Below are 21,238 nucleotides of genomic sequence, written 5' to 3' on the forward strand. Positions count from 1 at the left end.
ATTTACTCCAAGGCTTATGTTTGTCTGTTTTCTGTCCATTTCTTCCCCCCCTCCCCCCCGCCCAGTGCTGGAGTGAAACACGCTTGAAGAGCAGACAATGCTTCTTTGCAGAGGACTCCATTGCTCAGTTTCTTACAGAGTTTTTAATGATGCTGTGAAAGCCAGGCACCCGAGAAATCAAATGAATTGTAACACTTTCTGAAAAGCGAGATTATGCTACAATGGGGTTTCAATCACCTCCGGGAGAATGTTTGTCTGAAATCAGGCCTTCCTCAGATTATACACAGCTGTTGAGCTGCCTAATGCTTTCACAGTTTGCCTATGTTGAAGAGAAACCTTGGTGGCATGGGATCACCATCAATCTCAATACCTCATACAAAGTAAGAGTCACTAAAGTCTCATTTGCAGCCCCTTTTTCTTTCTGGCCTATACACAAACTTTTCTGCTCATTTGAAGAGAATTATGTGGGCTTAATTAAGTGTAGTAACTTATTGGTAGCGCAGTGCCCAATCAATGAAACGTGCAGATGTGATGCGAAATGACGGGGCGATGCTGTTGTGAAGAATACAAATCAGGGTGACGGCTATTATTTGTACCCAAAAGAAGTTATTTGGGACTCAATTAACCCATTCATAGCAATTGTGGTGCACCAGATGGTTACAATGCATAAGAGTCTTCCACGACCATAACATTTCTTCTGAGCGCCTTTTCTTCTTCTCTAATTCACCATACGACGATTAGTTTCTTATTGGGTGTATATTGAAATGAGAGGGGCTAAGGAACAGATCTAGTGCATCAAGGAACAAAGGGGAGGGGAGACCCATGAATCAAAATAAGAGACTGCAGCTTGCTCTGTTGTTTTTCAGAGGCCTTGAAACAGTCGCCTTGCAGCTTATCTGCACTGACCTTCCCTCCTCTCTTTTCTCCTGCCCCTTTCTCTCCCCAAGTCCGGGAGATGTAAAGATTTTCAAATCTGACCGGCTGCTGTGCCGTCTGTCAAAGCCTTTCCAGCCAAGTGAGCAGTTTTTCATTTAATTCACTGAGTTGTCCTCAATAAAATTAATTCCTTCTCATCGGCACCATTGAGGCAGCGAATAGGAACAAAACCCAACGAGGTTGTGAATATAGTGCCGGTCATTAACTAGGGGCACCGACTCTATCATCTGTTCATCCCTTCGTCTCACCGAGGTGTTTGCAATATAAAAGGAAAAGCAAAGCTGGTGGGGAGAAAGTCAGAACAGAAAAGCCTAAGGAGCCATAGTTTCAGCCAGACAAAATCAGCTTATTTCCACCGCAGCCAATGAAGCAACAGCTGTTTATACCAGAAGGATCTGGCACTTAGGTTGTCACTGTCCTAAAACTCTTGCCCATCACCCACGTGAATCAGTTGGTGGGAGGTTAGGCAAAGGCATCTGAACACGCAGTCTCTGCATGTGCAGAAAAAGGGGAACAACTGGGCACAATGCAGCCATATGCCACTGGTCTTTATGTTTCCATTTTCCTCTTTGGGAAAAGAAACTTTCTGCCAGGGCTCAGGTGAAAGTCCTCCAGACTGCAACTGCCTTGGGCTTGTACTCCATGACTGGCAGGACTGTGCAGAGCTCTGTGCTTACAGCAGAACGGGAAGTATGTTGAAAATGAGTTCGCCTTTTCCCTCGGCAATCATGGCTTTCGACCACCTTTTACTTCCTGAGCCCAGATGTGTCACAGCACTCCTGGCCTGTCTTGGTGCAGGATGAGGAACATGTAGGCTTGAGCTTTAATTTATCTGTTGTTATGGTTACATTTGTTTGTCAAACATAATGATGGCGTTGAGAGTAACGTGTTCATGACTTCCCTGATTAAGACAACGGCATAGCTCTGGTGGCGTCTACTTGAAACTTGATCATGTGGCTTCAGAGGCTGGCAACCACATCCTACTTTGGGGTTAGCCAAATAAAACTGTATTTTGGTTTAGCACTGCTAGCTTTGAGGAAATGATGGTTATGAAATTTGTGCCAGAGTTTATGTTTACTTAAACTACAGCTGCCACAAGACAGAGTCCATCTTTCCTAACAAAGGAAAGCTGCACATGAAATATGCCTCTTTCAATAACATTTTTCAAAGGTGCCTTCCATCTTAAAGACACAGATGCTATGATGCCACTTGTGTTCTGAAACCTCTATTAAAATGACAGTAAGCTGCTACTCACCAGCTCAAGCCATGCTTTGCCAACTGGTTATTATTTGCAAACACATATAGCTTGATGACACGTATCACATAGATCTAATTTCAACCATGTCTTTTCTTTAATAAACAAAACATGCTGTACCGGCAGAGCTGTAAACAAGTGATGATAACATCTGGTTTTCAGACCATGTACAGATCAGAAAGAAAACTTCTTTTTTCCCTCCCAAAACAACAAGTAAAAAGAATAACCCCAAATCTGGCTTTTTGACCACTACTGAATAAGCAGAGGCATATTTTCAAAGACAAGTAAGAGTTTCACTCTTCCTATGTATTAGTTTCAACCAGCATGCTTAACACTGATCTAGGAATTGAATACTTCCCTGCAATGGCTGGATTCAAACGGACCATACACGCACTAAGACACTTCACGTCTACTTTACATGAAAGATGAGGAAATAGAAAGCTAAGAGGAAAGATTTCAGATCTCCTTTTTTCCTCTTCTTGGTACAGGCCTGCTGTGGTGACTTCAGGTCCCTATAATCCTGTTTTCCATCTCAGTTACATTCTTTACCAAATGAGAGAGACCTCTGCACAAGAACCAGAGTCTTTCTCTTCTGTTTTTTTCTAGCTCATGAATAATACTTTGCACCATCAGACCATGTCTCAACAGCCTGTTGGGAAGACACCAGAGCCAGTACATCCCTGACGTGAACAGGCAGAAGATCAGGCTTATGGGAAATCCACCTCACAAACTTCAATGCAGACTCTGGCCTCACTTCAGCTAAACACAAGTCTTCCATCAGGGAGATGTAGATTGATTTTTGTAAGAGCTGCCTAAATCTCTCTGAAGAGCTCAGTGTTGCAAACTAAGAGGTAAGACAAGGCAAACAGAGGATGCTGAGAGGTCCAAAGGTCTGGAGGATGGAGTCATGGAGATCATCAGACCTCTCAGCAGGTGAGTCCAAGTAGTTCTGCACTCACAGGCTTCCACCAGCTTTGGCTTTCCCTGTGATGCCAGTGAGGCAGCTGGGCTTCAGTGAGCACAAAGTCAGTATCAGACACCCTCACATGTTCATGACTGCTTATCTTAGGCTTCAGTTTGTTTCATGTTTGAGCTCTTTTTTCAGATTTCCACTCAGACTGGCCTTATTACAGCAAAAATACCAATCCCCAATTTATGACATTGTTTTGTCTCCCAAGCAGGCGGAGAACTTTTTCCCCATACATATTGCTTTGATCTTATCTATGAAGAGCTATAGCCCCTGTGTTTTATGCAGGTTTTTTATGTTTTTGTTCTTTAGTGAGAACACAACCATACAAAAATATGTGTGATGAAGCCTTAGATTCCCCTGAGACCTATTCAGCGTGGAACTTTGCTACGAACTTGAATGTACAGAGGAATGTCCCTCATTAATGGACATTCATATATTGTCTGCATAATGACTCTTTTTTTATCTCTCTCTTTTTTTTTATGCCTTTTATTATTTGACATTGGCCATACATTGGCTGTTGGAGGTCAGTTACAAGACTGAGATTTGGATGAGAACATTATAGCACGCTCTATGGAGAATCCAAAATATATAGCTGCCATTGACTCTGTCAAAAGCCTTTTCCCATATTTAAGGAAAAAGTTGAAGTAAGGATAAGATTTAATGTTGATTGGGGTTAAGGTCAAAGCAGTCATATCTTTTTATATCTATTGAATTCATTATAAATACTAACTGGTGAAGTGGACTTATTTCAGTGGGCTATATGCCTTTGAAAAGCTATTTTTAAAATAAGTGGAAATAATTATTTGTAGTGATTTATACATCATATTGGGGTTTTTTCTGGCAAAATTTAAAGGGCATAACTAGTCTGAGAGTTGATTTTAAAAAAGGCAAAGATACTTTTGTTTCAAACATCACACTCTCCAAACTAACAAATAAGCAGGTATTCCTTTTACAGCATCATCTCTCCTCAAACAAATGGTTTTTTTTCTAAGACCAAGGTAAGTGTGGCCTTCCAAATACTCCAGTTTGGATATTTTCTGAAGTATTTTCTTCAGCTTATCTGCTAGGAAGAGTGGAGTCTGAAAACAAAAGGCACATCTCAATTCTGATGGAAACATGTAGTTAGCAAAAAAAATTGTCATTCTTTTAGAATTCTTGTGTCTCTGCAGGGTTAAAGCATCAAATGGGGTATTTAGGCAGGAAAGTGAAAAAAGTAGCACTTTGAGGACAAAAATACACACCCTGCATGTTTGTATATTATTACCAAAGCCATACAAATATTCACGAGGCCAGAGCTTTACTTAGGATAAGATTTGTCCACTGCAGGACATAAAACTGATTTGCACCTGCTGGTCCTAAACACAGAGCCCAGGTTGCTACAACTTTCACTTAAACATGCAGGAACAATCAAGACCTCCAAGGAGACCTGGGGAAAAGGTTACAGTCTGAATTGATGTCTCCCTGTCTTTTAATGAAATCCATTTGGTTAGTTGCAATTAGTATGTCCTTAAAGACTGCTTAGAGTCCAAACATTTCGTGGAGTTTCCAAATTTGATGACAGGAGAAGCTGTTTGTTGAGATGGGAAGCTCCCAACTTCTCACCAAATCCGAGCTTCCCTTTTTTCTCGTTCCTCTCCCTGCCTTTTTTTGGCATCCTCTGCTCCCAGAGTCCAGCTCCTGCCCCCATGCCACCTGATGTTTTTCGGCAGAGCTGGAGGGGGGGGACACTTCTTGATGCACTGCAGATGTGGGCTGATAGTGGTGCTTTCACATGGAACTCAAATTGCTTGAAAAGGTTTAACCCTGTGACTAAATTCTCAAACCTGCAAACCTTAGGCAAAGCCCATGCTCCCATCTAGGCTGAAAAGGGCAAGTTAATGAAAGAAACCCCCACCCTAGCAATTCACAGGATGCATGAAAAGAAACCTAAACCCCCCACATTCTCAATGCTAATTAAGCAATAATGATCAAGGCGCAGAGTATTTCCTGGGGATTAATAACTAACTGGGAGGAGATGATGACCCCAGACAGTCATTAATCCTCAGGAAATGCCCTGCATCTAAGTTGTTATTGCTAGTTCAGCTTAAATATATGAGAAAAGAGATTTTTTTTTCCCCCCAAGTCCATCTTGCAGGAGGTTTTTCAGTATATTTTCTCTTTGGTTGTGATTATCAGCCCCTTGGAGCAGGACCTCTCAGGTTCAGCATCCAACCAGATTATACAAAATATTCCTCCAGACCTCAGCATGACCAGAAATAAAACCTAAATCACAGTTCCTTAAATAGACTGTTGTGCAGATGTATCTTGCCTTTCTCTAGACATTCAAAGCCTGACCCTAAACATTGTAAAGCTGTGTCAGCTCCCACTGAAGTCAGTGAGAAGCTCAGCCTCTAGACCCCAAACTTGTGTAACCTGTAAGACTCTCCTCATCTGACCAGCAGCAAGCCCACAGAGCTTACTGCTCCCAGGCACTATAGGATGTGCTTGGTTTCAAATGCTTAACTTTAGACAAACGTATGCTCAACTGACTCAAATAATTTAACAGATGATGTGTGGTAACCAGGAACCTTTTACATCTGAGATCTCATCATTAGATCTAACTCCCAGAAAGTCACAGCCAGTATCAGAGTACACATGATGAAATTCAAGCACACATAGTATTTTCAGGAACTGAAATTGCATTTAATGGCAACAGCCACCACCAGATAAGACTCACCATGCTGTAGAGATGGCAGAGGTGCAATGTAAGACCTGGGCCTTGTGACCACAGTAAGGCATTCTCATTTGAAATGGCCCTCATCTCAAGGGTGTGTATCTGCAGGGAATACACACTAGTTTTTCAAAACAATTTCTATCACCCTTTTATAAAAGAGAAACGACCAGATCATCCTAATAGACACATACACACAGGACTATATATGCAAAAGAGAAGGAAGAGTAAACTCCTAAACAAGTCCACCATACACTGCCATCTTCCTCATCATCATTGATAGCCTTCAAATTCTACTGAAAAAGCAGCTTTTTATATGCTACTAAATGTTTCCTGCAGCTTAGAAATAGAAACGAGGCTGAGAGGGGAAAAAAAAGGGTCACCTACATTAGTCTTCCCAGACAGGTTTAAAAACCCATAAAGGCAACAGTGTAAGTAATAAAAGATAAAGTCCTTTCTAAAATCTTTGCTGCTTAAATATTCTAAAGGTTAATAATGGCACAGGGAAACAAACACATGGTACATGTGTGATATGCTCTTATTAAGAAGGGTTTCAGTTCTAAAGCCTCACTCATCTCTTCTATGTCACTCCTTGCGGAGAAAAAAAAACAGCCCTGAAGGATGAAAAAGAAAGGTCTGATAACAATAAGCCCTGCCTAAGTTCAAATTAACTATGCTGGTTTGAAACCATGGAGAGTACTCACTATCTAACATGATTAAGTCAAAGGAAAATACTTGAGATAGTTAAAAGTCATCACCAAGTACTGAGAGAATTTAAAAGTGATCATTTTCCCCCTCCTAACTATAATATTACTAATGAGAAGAAAAAACAGTAAGCCAACGCAATATACAAACTACAGAAAGCTCTTAAACTAATAAACAGCTAGATGAATTAGCAAACTCCACTTTCGCAGGATCCCTGCTTTATCCTCCACATAAATCTCTTCACTTTGCAGCAATACCAACCCCTAGTGTTAATAACGCCACGTCAGCAATTTGGGTAAGATTTATATAGGAAAACGACACTGAAAATTGCCTGGTCATTACACATTCCTTCAGAATCAATGAAACACTATAAATCTTTAAGTACATTTGTGCTCATACGATTGAGAAATACTCCCTAGATGCACCCTGCCATTCATTAGAAGATACTTAAGCTTGGTGTTGCAGAGAAAAATCAGTAATAAAGTCGCTGTGTTATTTGATTGGGGTTTTTTTAATGGAGTGTATACAGAGAATATCGCAAGAGAGGGATTGGGAGAGCTATCTGTCAGATGAAAACTAATAACTATTCTAAAACAGAACCAACCCTACTGCTCCTCCATACCATGAGAGCAGTCACTTGGTCTAAAGTTTCAGGTTGGCCTATTTTTTATTACCTGGGTTAAGCTGGCATCAAGGGGCTATCATCTGTCAAAATATCAGCAGGAGAAACAATTGACAAAGCCACCACTTGAGAATGTTGAGTAAACTGGCTAAAAAGCAGTGAAAGAAGTTAATGTGCAACCTGGCACACAGTACCAGCCCAAGCCGTGAGAACCACTTACGTGATAATTGGTCCCTCACAATATCTTCTGCTCTGTAAAACATTGTCTTGGGCTTGTCTTTCAGCACAGGAACGGATCTCTTTGAGACTCAATGAAACGAACACCCACCTGAAAGCCCCCTCCAGCTGACAGGGGAGGAATTCAGGTGGGAAAGCTTGCAATTTCTGAACAGCTACAAACAGTTTCAGGTAACTCCAGACTCACCCAGGGTCAGTAGAAAAAAGCAAACTGTTTTTTTCAAAGACGAAACACATTTATATGCAGCCATTTCTTCAGTTCAGACAGAAATTAGGAACCTCAGGGATTCAAAGTATCTCTCTCTCTCTCTCCATTTTCATCCTCCTCGTTGTCCAGCCTTTAAAAAATATCCTTATTGTACTGACAGCATTACCAGGGGGAGAAATGTGAAACCAAGAATCAGAACAGAAAGGGAGAAAATTAGCAAAGCTGGTCTGTCTCCAAGGTAGGAACCCAGGCAGCAGAAACATTGGAATATATTGGTAGACTATGAAACATCTTGTAATAACAGGTGTTTCATAGGGCATCCAAGCCTTTCTCTATGTACATATGTAGACATATACATATATACATCCATGTATATACAAGAGGAGTAGAAGGCTGAGTGACTACAATCAAAGCTTGTGAAGTATCACTACACCAACACACATGTTCACATATACAGGCATTCTGAAAGAGAGAGAACTGCTGTGCAGAAGCAAGAGTGGAAGTTGTCATCTGAAACCTATCCTTAAAGGATAGATGATGCAAAAGCTCAGTGCAGGGGTGAAATTCACCCTATAAGGCAAATTATTTTACTTTCTAAAGTTGGTTCACTTTGAGCTTGGAGAGTGACCTAGCAGACTGTTCTAAAATGGGATCTTCTTGAGAGAAAAGGTCTGATTTGTAGCTACTGGAAAATATGAAATTTCTGTATGTTTTGGCACATCTTTAGATTCTCAAGAGTCAAGAAACGGGCCTCTGTTTTTTAATGATTCAGAGAGTGGCAGACAGTCCTTAAAAAGTGGGAGAACTCAGTGTTTGTAGAGCAAATACAATTTCCTTTATGACAGAAAAGTTCCCATAGCAGAAACTGTTATTTCTTGCGTTGTTCTAAAAAAATAGTGATCCATGTTCAGGCTTGTTGCTACAGCAACAAACGTGTGGGCAAATGCTGTTCTCAAGAGATATGCTCCGTAGCAGGCCAGGTGTTCCTTTGTATGGATCTGGACCTTGTCATAGTAACAACTGTGAATGAATCATGACAAATTTCCTTCAGATTTCATCAAAGCTTAAGATAGCCATAGTTTCCTATTCAGCTCGTACTAAATCAATCCCTGTTCCATCAAATGCATTGTCCTTTTCACAAGCAGTCATGTGCTGACTGGTCTCTCCATATGTCAATGGAAAAGTAAAAGGACAAAGTGAGTGTTTGGTATCCAAGATTAATAATAACCATTTTGGGATTTCCTTTGATGAGATCACCCAGTGTCTCACAAAAACAGAAACACCACAGTCAGAATAACCACATGGAAATAAAAGAGAGAAAGCACTGAGATGAGACTAGAACTGTCTGTCATGAGAGTAACACTTGTATATCCTGTTCTTATGCTTGATAACGAAGCCAGAGTCATGCAAAGAACACCCTAAAGTCTGCTATCCCTGGACTCTGTTCAGCCACTGGAAGAGAATAAGAAGGCTCTCATTTGAGGACTCAAGTTCATGTGCAGATGAAAGGGCATCCCTGGGGAGAATGTGCTGCAGCGCTGCACAGATTCCAGGGTTAAAGGTGAGGCTATGGACTGGAAACCCCCTCTGTACTATCTTCAGGCAGGTATTTACTGAGATAAATAAAAGAGATCCTAGAAGTGAGCTCAAATACTGGAACTGTGAGCATTCAGGCTGTTTCACTCCCTGATCACAACCAGACTCCTCCAAGCAGCATTCTCCAGTAGCATGTCCAGGCACAGGCCAGCACTATTGCTCTTTGGGGACTGCTCCCAAAGCAGCACATACAAGACACAGTTTGACCACCTCAGCAGTTCTACAGCGCTACTCCCACGGGCTTTACACCCTCAGACACACTCACGTGCCCTCCTGCCACAACCCTGTGTATGTATCACCAGTTTCATGCAGCAAGCTTTGAGCCAAAGCACAGAATTACCATTTCAGGCACTTGATACCAGGGAAAAGACCACTCAAACGCTAATTTTGTAGGACCTTCCAGACACCCCACTGGGGTCAGATGAATTCCAGTTCAAAATGCCATGAAGCAGGAGCACAATCCTACTCTAATAAGAGGCCAGTGTAAACCAGTCTGTGCCACTTCGCTTTGAACACAGGGACTGCTCTCTGCATCTCTTTTGTTTGGAAACACAGCAAAAGAGACTTGAGGCCTCTGAAGTAAAAGAGTTGTGGGTTTAGACTCCATAATCTGCTTTTACTTGTTCTCAGCTGCTGCCATATTGGGGATTTCCCTTGTTCTGCCTTTCACATGCCCTCCCTTAACTGAATGAGGAAAGGCTTACAGGAATAACAGGCAACTTTCTGTTTAAAGGGCTTCAACTCATGTGAGAACAACGTTGCTGCAGCACAACCACGTTGATCCTCAATCAAGTCCTGGCTGACCCTGGCCCTCTGCTTTCTAGACACTATAATTCCATTGACTTACTCCTGATTTACCATGCCCTCAGAGGAAACCTGACCTCCTCTCCTTGCCAGAGTATTAATGTTAGTAAACGGAATCCAGAGGAATTCAAGACTGGTTAAGACCTTTCCTGCAGGTCAGAGAAGGCCTAATGAGATGGACTAATGCTGTATTTGTCAGTAAGAGAACCATAACTTTCTGTCTCCTTTCCTAAGCCGGTACTAGCAGATGGAGAGCTCAGCAGATGGAGTGGTGGAGAGATACGCATCTGGAATGCAGGTGCTCCACCAGATACTTGGTGGCATTCCAGCAGCTGGATTTCTCAGTAGGCACTCTCCACTGTTTACTGCCAAGAAAGAGGTTTGTCCTAATTGGCATTAACGATAACAACAATATCTCCTCGACCCCAACGAGCTAAAAGCTAGTCAGCCTTACATGTCACTTTGCTTCCCTTCAACTCTCTCATGACTAGACCACCCTCCTCTTCATCTGCCTGGCAGACTGCTACACGGAGGTGGATATCAGGGCCACCACCAGCTGCAAGGCCTTTATTGCTTGTCAGTTCTTCAGCTGACATATTTTTTTATTCCTCAGCAGCTGGGAAAAAACAGAAGAGAGCAAAAGTGACTTCTTGAAACTTGTATTTAATCAGTTTTACTGGTAGCTTTCAAAGTCTGACCATCGTCTGCTGTGCTAATGAAGGGTCATGTTTCTGCAATGGAGGGTGGGAAGAATTTACTAGAAACCCTTTCAGATAGGATAGCTTTAAATATAGCCACACTAAATAAACATGTCTCTCAGGAGATAGGCCCCATTAATTCACCTAGCCATATACCCTGTTTGAGTTGTGCTCAGCAGCTCTAGTACTCTACCAGTGAACATAATATGTGGATCTTCTAAGTACATCAGTTTCTGCACATGCTCTGTAGACCACTCCCAACAGTGCTTAAATGCAAGCTCCCCTGAAAGTATGCCACAGTACTGCAAAGAAAGTACAAGGAAAAGGAAATTGAGTTGTTTAACTGAAACATCAGTTTAGCTGATTGCTAACCTGTATTTCAGAATGTCTCTTCTTTGTTTTTTAAACCCCAGATAAATTTCCAAAGGTATTAAGAACTACAGATACTTAAAACTTGGTTTCTTATTTTAAACCTTCAACAAACTACATAAAACCTGTCATGAATATCTGGCATGCTCCATCTGAAGGTCTTTCCCTAAAGAACAGAGACTTGCCTCAAGCACAGAGTGGGGTATTTGATTTAAAAGGATTTGTGGCATCCTGCTACTGCTTTACTTCTGTAACACCTTTTAGAATCTAGCTGAATACAAAGGCTAATTCATTACAAAGTCAGTAAAGTTTTAATATTAAGATCTTGATTAATCTTCTGAAATTGTTGTGTTATTACAAAACATAGGGTAAGTAAAAAGATCTTTGATAACAAAGAAAGCAAATACGAAACATCTGTGGTTGTTCAAGAGCAGTTATTAGAAAGAAATCACTTTGCACTCACTCTCGGCGCACGGAAATTCATCAAGTCCCTACAATGCAAGCTCTGAAGCCACCTCATTGGTTAACTTGTGGCCACCTGTGACAGATTCAGATGACAACATGAACAGACATTTCTGAACACATCCTTTTCTCTGAATTACTATATTGCCTATTCCCACTGTAATCTACCTTCTTTCATCCAGTGCATCTTGACGGACAGGTAGACTGTGACCTTTCTGGGCATGGAGGAGTTGACCTTGATTCCTGAGTGACAACTGCACACTTTAGAGCAGCAATGTACAGAAGCATTAGTGGCCATTGTTTTATTATGGGGTTTTCTCCTCTGTTGGATCAAGTTTTAGTTCCTTCTTACATGCTTTACTTGAATTGCCCTGCTCTTGAATATAAGCAAAAGAAACCAAGAGAGTTGCTCATTGATTTGTTCTTTCCAGCTGCAGAGTTCTGGATGGGAAAGATTCCTTTCTCTCCCACCCCCAAGTTTCTGAGCACCATGGTCTGGGAGTAGTTAGTAACACACAATGTGCACCAGAGGCAATCATTTACTAACACATCATTGCAAAAACGAAGCCTAGAATTCATGGGCAAGTCTCAGACACACAGCAATTCTGGACAGGATTACTGTGTTGGTACTATGCACACACTTAGCCTGGCCTAAGAGGAAGAATGATCCAGCTTTTATGGTGCCCACTCAAGGATTAAGGAAACCATACCACAGATATCCTGCATGACACTATTTTAAAACATCAACTATGGGTGCCTAAGTTCCTTGTCACAGTTACCATGGCATGTAAAGTCAAAAGAGCATTAGGTGATCGAGATATTCCTACTCAGTCATGAAGGAAAGGTAGTTAGGGTTCAGCCTCATGACAAGAGAGACCTTACTTCTTTTTTCTTTCTTCCAAAAAATAATCGTTGCTGTAGTGGTAAATGCTTTGAATGAAACGGTTTTATCTCCATGAAACTGTGAAAGCATTGAGTATCAGTAATCCTAAACCAATGGAGAACTTAACATCAAAATAAGTTCTGTCTAGAATAAATTAAAAGCCACAGGATGACTCCATTGGAAGCTTGCTAAAAACAGAAAGCAGAGCCCAAACTGTTTGTTGTCTTTTTAAAAAGCTAGAAACCCAAGTTTAAGTTCCCAAGTCAAGATTTAGTTCCTCACATGCCTAAGCAATCTCAGTTTTTCCCACACTACTTATACTACATTGCAGGCATCCAAGAGACGTCTGCAACTTCTTGACTCTCTTACCAGAAGGCATGCTACAGTGGGGAGAAAAGATGCTGGTTTATTTTTTGCCAGTTCAAAATGTTCCTTTGAGGAAACTCGGTCAGATGAGCATTGCTAGATCATAGCTGATCTCTTCTGTCCATGCCAGGTGGCCTCAGTAACTACTCCATCATGGTATCCAATGGAAAAATAAATAAATACAATAAAAGGAGTGAGAATCAATCCATTTTATCAGTGATCGCAATAAAGGAGCTTCTGTCTTCTGAGACCAATACCTGAAACACTGAGGGCTGAAAGCAGTTTATTTCACCACCCAGCATTAACAATGGGATGCTATGACTATGCTGTCCCTTGAAATGCTTCAGACTTTCATATTCTCCAAGGCCTCCCTTTTTCTTGACCTGGACTGAAAGCACATACCATACCACAAACGTATGCTACTTCAGGCACTTAGATAGAGTTTTACAATTCCAGGCTGCCATCCATTACTGACTGTTTGAGATTTATAACAAATGCTTTTTTCCACAGAACCATAATCTGATGGTGACTTCAACTAGGAACTCCACTAAAGCTGAACAACTGGTATTTAAAGAAGAGGCCCTAAGTGGATCCATATTTCAAGAGTTAGCAAACTCTGAGTTGGCAACTTTTGAGACAGACTTAATCAAACACTGTCAAAGACTGAATCAATTACAATGGGACTTGCATAGGTAGCACGTGAAAATAGTAGCAATGCAGATACACTGGTACATAGTTGCATTTATTCTACCTCCTTTTTCAGATGACTTTTTGCCACTGGTGAAATACTTCAAGCCAATCATACTCTGGAAGAAGAGGCCTGGATCAATGACTAACTAGAACCTTAGTTAGAAAGGTGTCTGTCTCTATGGTCAAGAGAGCACAACAGTCAGTTCTACAGGATACATCTATGCACACAAGCTCACTTCACTGGGCTGCCTGTGTAATTAGGTTCCTAACTTTGGCACAATAGTTAGGTGGCTGAAGTTGGATGGGATGAACACAGACACCGAATATCCAGAGACAGCACTATAGTAATGCAGGACTATAGTCTAACAATCTCTTGAGGAAATACAATTGTTAACATTTAGTAATGAGTTACACCTTACACGACCGAAATGAAGTCTCCTTTTCCCCTGTTAACAAAAGACAAAGAGAGATGATCTGGGATTGAGATGCAGGCCAGCGTGTAGATAAAACAAGCTGTGTTTCCATTAGGTAAGTAAACAGGAGTCCAAATGAGAGACACATGATGATGTGGGAAATCTGTCCCAAAGCTGGAACTAAACTCACATCTCTCCACTTCCTGCCCTGTATTCCCCCTACCCAGTCTAACTCCTCACTGGCCCTAAGATACCCTAATCATTACAAAGCAGCTGCTCCAGAGGAACAAACTATTTGCATAACCTTGAAGATTACAGGGATTCTCAGGAAAAAATGTATTTCCCTCTCCCCCCTCCAATCTTTTTAAAGCACTGTAAAGATTTTTTTAAGAGAATGCTCCACAAAAGAGCAAGTGAATTGCCCTGTTTTCTGCAGTACATCTTGCTAATTCTGTACACAAACAACTTTGTGCACAAAGACACTGAAATTTCCCTTTTCCCATGACTGCACTGGTTTTATATGCCTCCACTATTGTATCTCAGTAGTTTTAGGACCAAACCTGTCACATTGCAAATAAGTCACATCTTGACAGGCTGGAGAGATGTGTTCCAAGTGTTCAACATACAGCTCTGAGTCCTATGCAGCTGGATTTCTTGGCTAACTTTCACTCCCTTGGACTTTTATTTGCAGTATTTGCAATGCTCTTCAGCACATGTAGGTAACAGACCATGTAAATACAAAGCAGTTTTGTAAGAACAGATCTGGATGTCCTCAATTACAATGCTTTCATCCATGCATTCCCAGTGATTTCCTTGAAACCAAATATATTCTTTTTCACAGGTATTCCCAAACTTGGTCCATAATGGGGAATGAAGAACAGAGCCAGTTAAATTTTTCAGCTGGAAAAGTTTCCCATAAAAAGTAAAGGCTTCCTTGAAAATGAAATTTTTCATAGCACTCAAGAGTTACATTTATCAGAGTTGAAGGCCCAGAATTTTCTATTAACTTCCCAAGCACTCACTTCAGTGTGATTCCATCCAGGCTTTTAAAAATATCACAAACACAGTGTGGGCATTCACAGTAAGAATTCAATCTGACAGGAAAGGGTAAGTTTTCTGCCACATTAAAATGTAAGAATTCTCTTTTTTCCTTGCCTTATTACTTTCAATTTCTCAAACCCTGTCCAAAGAAGGACAATATTCTGAATGTTTAAAGGATGTGAACTATTATCAAAGTCTTTTCAGTAACAAAGCATTTAGAAATGGGTTGAGATCTTTGTATCTGAGAAAATAACTTTCTCATCTTGTCTCATGGCAGTGGAAAGTCCCAAGTTGTTGTACAGGATGGGGTGTGAAGGGTCTGGGTCTGACCTATAGAGGCTGCCAGGCAACTAAGAGCTGGACTATTTGATGGTAACTGTCTCACTGAGTTGTTATGTGCAGTATGATATTTTTCTGTTATTACACAGCTTTCTCTGCCCGGAGCAAGTGGATTTTCCAATATTTCTCCTACCTCAGTGGAGCTCAAGGTTGTTCAGGTATTTCAACACAGGTCTCAAAGATTTCTTCGGTTCTTCCTTCCCAATTTCCTAACGTCCAGCTGTCGTCAGTTTACAGGTGGATGGGTTGCCCAGTTGTCATTCTGTGCAGTGGCTTCATACAACAACTAGAGTCAGGTTTTTACTTTTTGGCTCATTGAGTTTTCATGGATGGTATTTATCAAGGTTTGAGACAAAGTAATTCATAGTCCTATTGCATCTGCCCATCAGCATCTGTGCTGAGGAAGCCAAGCCTTCCCTGGGTGCATTCCCATACTTCATCAGGCAAGATTCAAAGGTACACCACTTTACTGCCTGGCTTATTAGTTCTAAAATCTCCAGATTCTTTACCTCATTCTGTCAGTGGAAAACTGGGAGGAGGGCTTTTAACTGAATATCTATTACAAACCCACTACCTTTAAACCTCCTTTATATTGGAACAAGGAACTGACCCTGAATTCTTCAGAGTTGCAAAGAATAAAAGGTTCACCACATGACTCAAATGCACCACACTCTTTCTAAGTTTGGTGGGGTGCTTACCTTTATTATACGTTATAATATTTTTAGATTTAGAGCATAAACCACACCAGGGTCTAATCTGTCTTGCTCTTTCTTTACTTATCTTTCTATTACTGAGAAGAATACTAGGTGTGCATTTTTTAATTCCCATTTTCCTTGCTACAAGAACAGCTGGGCAAATGGATCACTCTAATTGTTCTAAAAACTATTCTTTAATATTTCTGTTTAATAGTATGATCTCAGACTAGACTTTATTGCCGCTCTCTTTTCTTTACAAGATTTCCTTTAAAGCTGTTATTTTAACTACATGTAAATAGTTATTCTTCATTTCAATTTGATATTTGCTAATCCTGAGCAAGAACCATATACTTCATTCCTGCTTGTCAATAAATGAAAGTATTAATAAATACACCTTTTCACAGTCCACACCCTATACTGGTTTACAGTTTACTCTAAAGGGTTCAACATCAGGTAATTCAAAACATCTAAGGCCAAAAAGGCCAGCCATAATTATTAACAGGTACTCAGGAGACTACTAGGAATATGAGTTAATGTCTTTCATGTGTCAAGAATTCTGAAAAGGAGTCCATGCTTGAAGATGAAGCTGGGTACTTATTAAGGAAGCCCCACAAATTGATGAGGTGTCTTAGGTTTCACAGTTGCATTCGAACCATGTGCTCTCTAAGCTTCATACTCCTGACCTCTTGCCTCTTCTATCCTATCTGCCATCCTTCAATTTGTAGGCAGGTTCCCACACAGCATGTATTATTCATTACCCCAGCCATTCACTTGGCTGGAATCCATATAGGCTCCCGGTTGTAGTTCGTTTTTAGATGTCAGTTTTCAAGACATGAAATGTCAAAGGCCTGATGCCATGCCTGCTCTGAGCTTGCCACATCATCTTGATCAGATTCTCTGCACAGACTCTGCAAATATACTTTTGACACATCTCTCTATAGACCTTGATGGAGCAGTTGCTGGACCTGACATATTTCTAAGCTGTCTTCACAAAACAACCTATCAGCATGAAATTATCAGATACCCAATGGCTGATGTAAGCTTCTGCCCAAATCTTCTTACCATTTCCTTTATAAGACTGGAAACTGGGAAGTAGCTGTTACTGCTGTGCCAGAGGCCTTCATCTGATTAAAGAGTTCATTGCACAAGGTGCCATATAGAACCATATAAAAATATGGTTCTTATTCAGTCTAAATTACTTCTGGAGGTGAGGATAACTTTAATTTAAGAAATAACAACACCACACAAAATATCTGGAAGCATGTTCCTGGATATAGATTCGTTTCCAGATGCTTTTTTGGCAAAACTGAGTTTAGAGGTAGAATCCAGCTGATCAGTCTGAGTAAACCGACATCCTTCCTAGTCACTAGGAAAAGTTATGCAGCTGTTTCAAGGGCAGCTGTATAAATTGAACTAAATCATAGAAAAAGCTTTTTATTCATTGTAATATGGCCTAGGGCAGAATAAGGCTGGAGTTATTAAACTGTAACTAAACTGCTAGCCACAGTAAAATATATTGAAGTCAAGATTAAAAGCACATAGAGAGTGTGAGCTCCTAGCATGGAGGGCTGAGGTTAAGGGAGGGAAAAAACCCAATTCCTCGATGAAAAACTCAAATTCTTGAAATCTCTGTTCCTGTAGCCAAAGTGGATTCTGGGGTTTGAAAAGTTACACCGAATGTCTGCATCACTCAAAAGAAAACTCAGTCCACTCATTTTTGCTTATGAAAACAACAATAGCATGCTTTTTCAAGCACGACCTTGATAACTTTTTTAAGAGCTTCAGACAGCACCCTATGTCAAACTCTAGTTTTTTCATGGCAGGGCTGAACTGTTTTGAGAATGCAACAGCTGGCCAGGATAAACCTTTATCTTCATTTACCCATTGTTACTTGTATTTTTGTAGCCTTCTGGTAGCAAGAGGTCACATTTCCATGAAGATAAATTCCTTGTTAGGCCCAACTGTGGTCTGAGGTCATTGCATATCTGTGCCAGGACAGACTTAGAAGTGATGGTGAATAGGAAGTTTTTGTGTTGTATTGTCCTGGCTTACTGCAGCTGGAGCCAGACAGTGTTAGGACCAATATCAGCATGGGCTAAAGCAGGCATATCTTTCTAGTTGCTCATCACACAACAATGAGTAAATAAACACTGTCCTTCATCCAGACTGAGCTGTCAGCCCAATTAGGCATGAGAATGTCCTAACGCACCACGTTTCCTAGATCTTCACCTACAGTTTCTACCGCCCCTATGCCTGGGGTGATTTCAGATAGACGTGGCTGTATTTAAACACAGTTAAACTGCTGGCAGGGGTCAGGCCTGCTGTGTCAACACTAATCCTTCCTGTCTACTATCAGCTAGTTTGACATTTGATTTGTGTCAAATTACTGTGTCCACTGGAAGCCAAATATCACAGCTCTGAGATAACACTTTGCCCCACTTTCCTCTAATCACTGAGTAGTTTTCTCTCCTCAAACTCTGAATCAAAGGGATCACAAGTTACTATGGCAAAGCTGCAGATGCCTGAGAAATTACACTAGAATGGACACCATATCATACAATTAGCTTGCAGTTACATGAGTTAAACGGAACGTCCTTGAGCACAAGAATTGTATTGCCTGACATTTTGAACACCTCAGTGAAATGTTGCTCTTTGTCTTATCCAGTGCAATGGAGTAGGTCTAACATAGCACTGATTTTTATACATCTGAAAACTTAACACAAAGGCCAGCCTCTCAAAGCACAGAATATCTCAATGTTCATGTCAGACTTGTTCTAAACGAAGCCAAAGGCTTCTCTCACTCCCTCCAACTCCACCAAACAGTTTGTTGTGACTCCGCGATAAAGATCAATATGTACTGAAAGATAAGTCAGGACCACCACCAATTTGAGCCTTCAAAGAGTGTTGAACTGCATTATACCACAGTGTGAAAGGATATGCCTGTCATGAAGGTGCCAGCTCTTGTCAGAAAGCTGTTCCTCCTATTTTGGCACTAAAGAACTTTCCCATGAGCCCCAGTAGCTGTAGGCTGAGCCTTCAACTGTGTGCTGTACATGAATGTATGTGGTCCACGGTTCTGGCCCCCATGGCAAGCAGCTACATCATGTACATGGGTTCAAACTGAGACCAACACACCTAGGTAATTCTGAACTGCAAATCTCCACATGCAGAGTTTTTCAAACCAACTCATTTTGTGGGAACACTTTCTTTTTCAGGTGCACAGACATAAGTAAATGTGGGCAAACTTGCCTAACAAACAGCACCTAAATAAGTTGCCTGACTCAGTGGCAGGTTTACTATATGCACATAAGTCTATGTGAGAAAAAGGAGTACAACATCTCTCAAAAGTCATTTTTCCACAAAAAAAATGAAAAGGTAGAGCATATCCATGACCAGATACCTATTTATAACAGCCTAACCAGTCACCTAAGCCAAGTACACAGTACAAGAACTCTCTTCCGTTTTGGGACTTACAATGTTTGACACTTCCAAAACCAACATTTTCCCCTCAAGGAAGTGACTTGAAAAAAATTCTCTCTTCTGTGTTATCGAAGCCATCAAATTTGGAAGTTTTACTCTCAGTTCCAGAATATGAGCAAAAATAACCCTACAAAATATGGGTGTATTTGATACAGTCACTATGGATGCAAGTACATACTGCATGTAATTCAATGTTTAGATATATTTCAACAGAGATTTAGGGTTTTCTTTGGTAAACAGAGCATTAGTGCCAACAGTAAACAGAAAGGCTCTTTGTTCAATGGGTCTGTGTTCACAACACACATTAATTACCCCTTATTCTAAATATTTTATCTCTTAAATTTAAGGAGGAGTAAGCTATAAAATCAGAGTTCTTCTCTTATACCAAAGTTACTAAATCATTCCAGCCTTTCAATCTCAAACCACATAAGACTCCTGTGGCTGATGCTCCCTCCATCTTTGATGACAAGATCTGACCTTGATCTCATTTGAATCTCTGGGAAGGATTTCAGCTTGGGATAAAGAAATCCAAAGGGCAAACTTTTCCTTTAAATTCTCAACTGGTAGCAAAGTGCAAATGTTAAAATGCAAAATTAAAAGGCTACAGTTTCAAAATCAAAAGAAATCAAATGATAAAAACCATGAAAATGCAAACCTTTGAAACTTGCTGTCAGTAGTTTCCAGCATACCATGGTTTACCACCTCTCACAAATGAGTTAGTTATAAGGAGAGCTCAAATATTGTTAATTTGGTGTAGCCTGGTCCTGTTTGAGTGGATCTACTGTTTCTCTTTGGTTTGAAGAAGGTTTTTCAAGGTCTTTTTGGCATTTTGCATGGTAGTGGACCATTGCAATGATAGACCCAAAAGGCTGTGGAGGAGAGAATCTGTTGTGGACTGATGTGAAAAGATAAGAAACTGGAACTGCTCATAAATCATTCAAGCAGCTGAGAGACTAAAACAATTAAAAGGGAACCTCTGACTAATCTATGACAACATCAAATACCAACAGGATAAAACTCTAGTACATAAATGTGACACAATACTAGTGCTCAGGTGACAACTTACACTGTACTCATCATGTCTTAATCAGAGATGAGCAATGTAAAAATCAATCTACTGGATTTTAGGCCTTCCAAACCAATTCTTGATAATGCTTATTTTTAGGCACTTCTCTATTACAAGCCATTAAGATGTGTGTAAGCAAAACCAGCACGTTATTAAGGAGAAGGGATCCACAGCAAAGCTTGAACCAAAGCAAACAAATGTTTACATAATAGTTTTTCCTCCATGTCACCTACTGCAGCTAAGCTCCTTTTTAAAAATAGACACCTAAAATAGGAAACCTCCCTTGAACAATTAAAAATATCAACTATAATCTTCCCAAATTTGCACTTCTCCCTTTTTCTTCTTGCATGGAAAATTGTTAGTTCTCGTATCTGTTGGCAAAGAGAGGGATATGGACAATAAAAGTGTCTGCATCTCTATCTAGGATGTGGAATCAAAGGTCTCACCTGAGGGCAGGCAAGAGGCTTCAACTTCTAGAAGTGTCTGGAGAAGATGAAGGACTAGAGGAAACTTCAAGACTGTCATACATTCTTAACATAGAAGAGGAAATTATCTGTGGCACATAAGGGATAGAACATGCTTCTCTTCACTCCCCTCAAAAACATGACGAGAAAGGAAAAGCTGAAGCAGGAGTTTGCCTGTTTTCTGGGGTGCTCCTGGGGCAGGATGCCTCTATGTTACCTACTGCTTGCA

This window comes from Colius striatus, chromosome 2, assembly GCF_028858725.1.
Source record: "Colius striatus isolate bColStr4 chromosome 2, bColStr4.1.hap1, whole genome shotgun sequence".
Classification (NCBI taxonomy): Eukaryota; Metazoa; Chordata; class Aves; order Coliiformes; family Coliidae; genus Colius; species Colius striatus.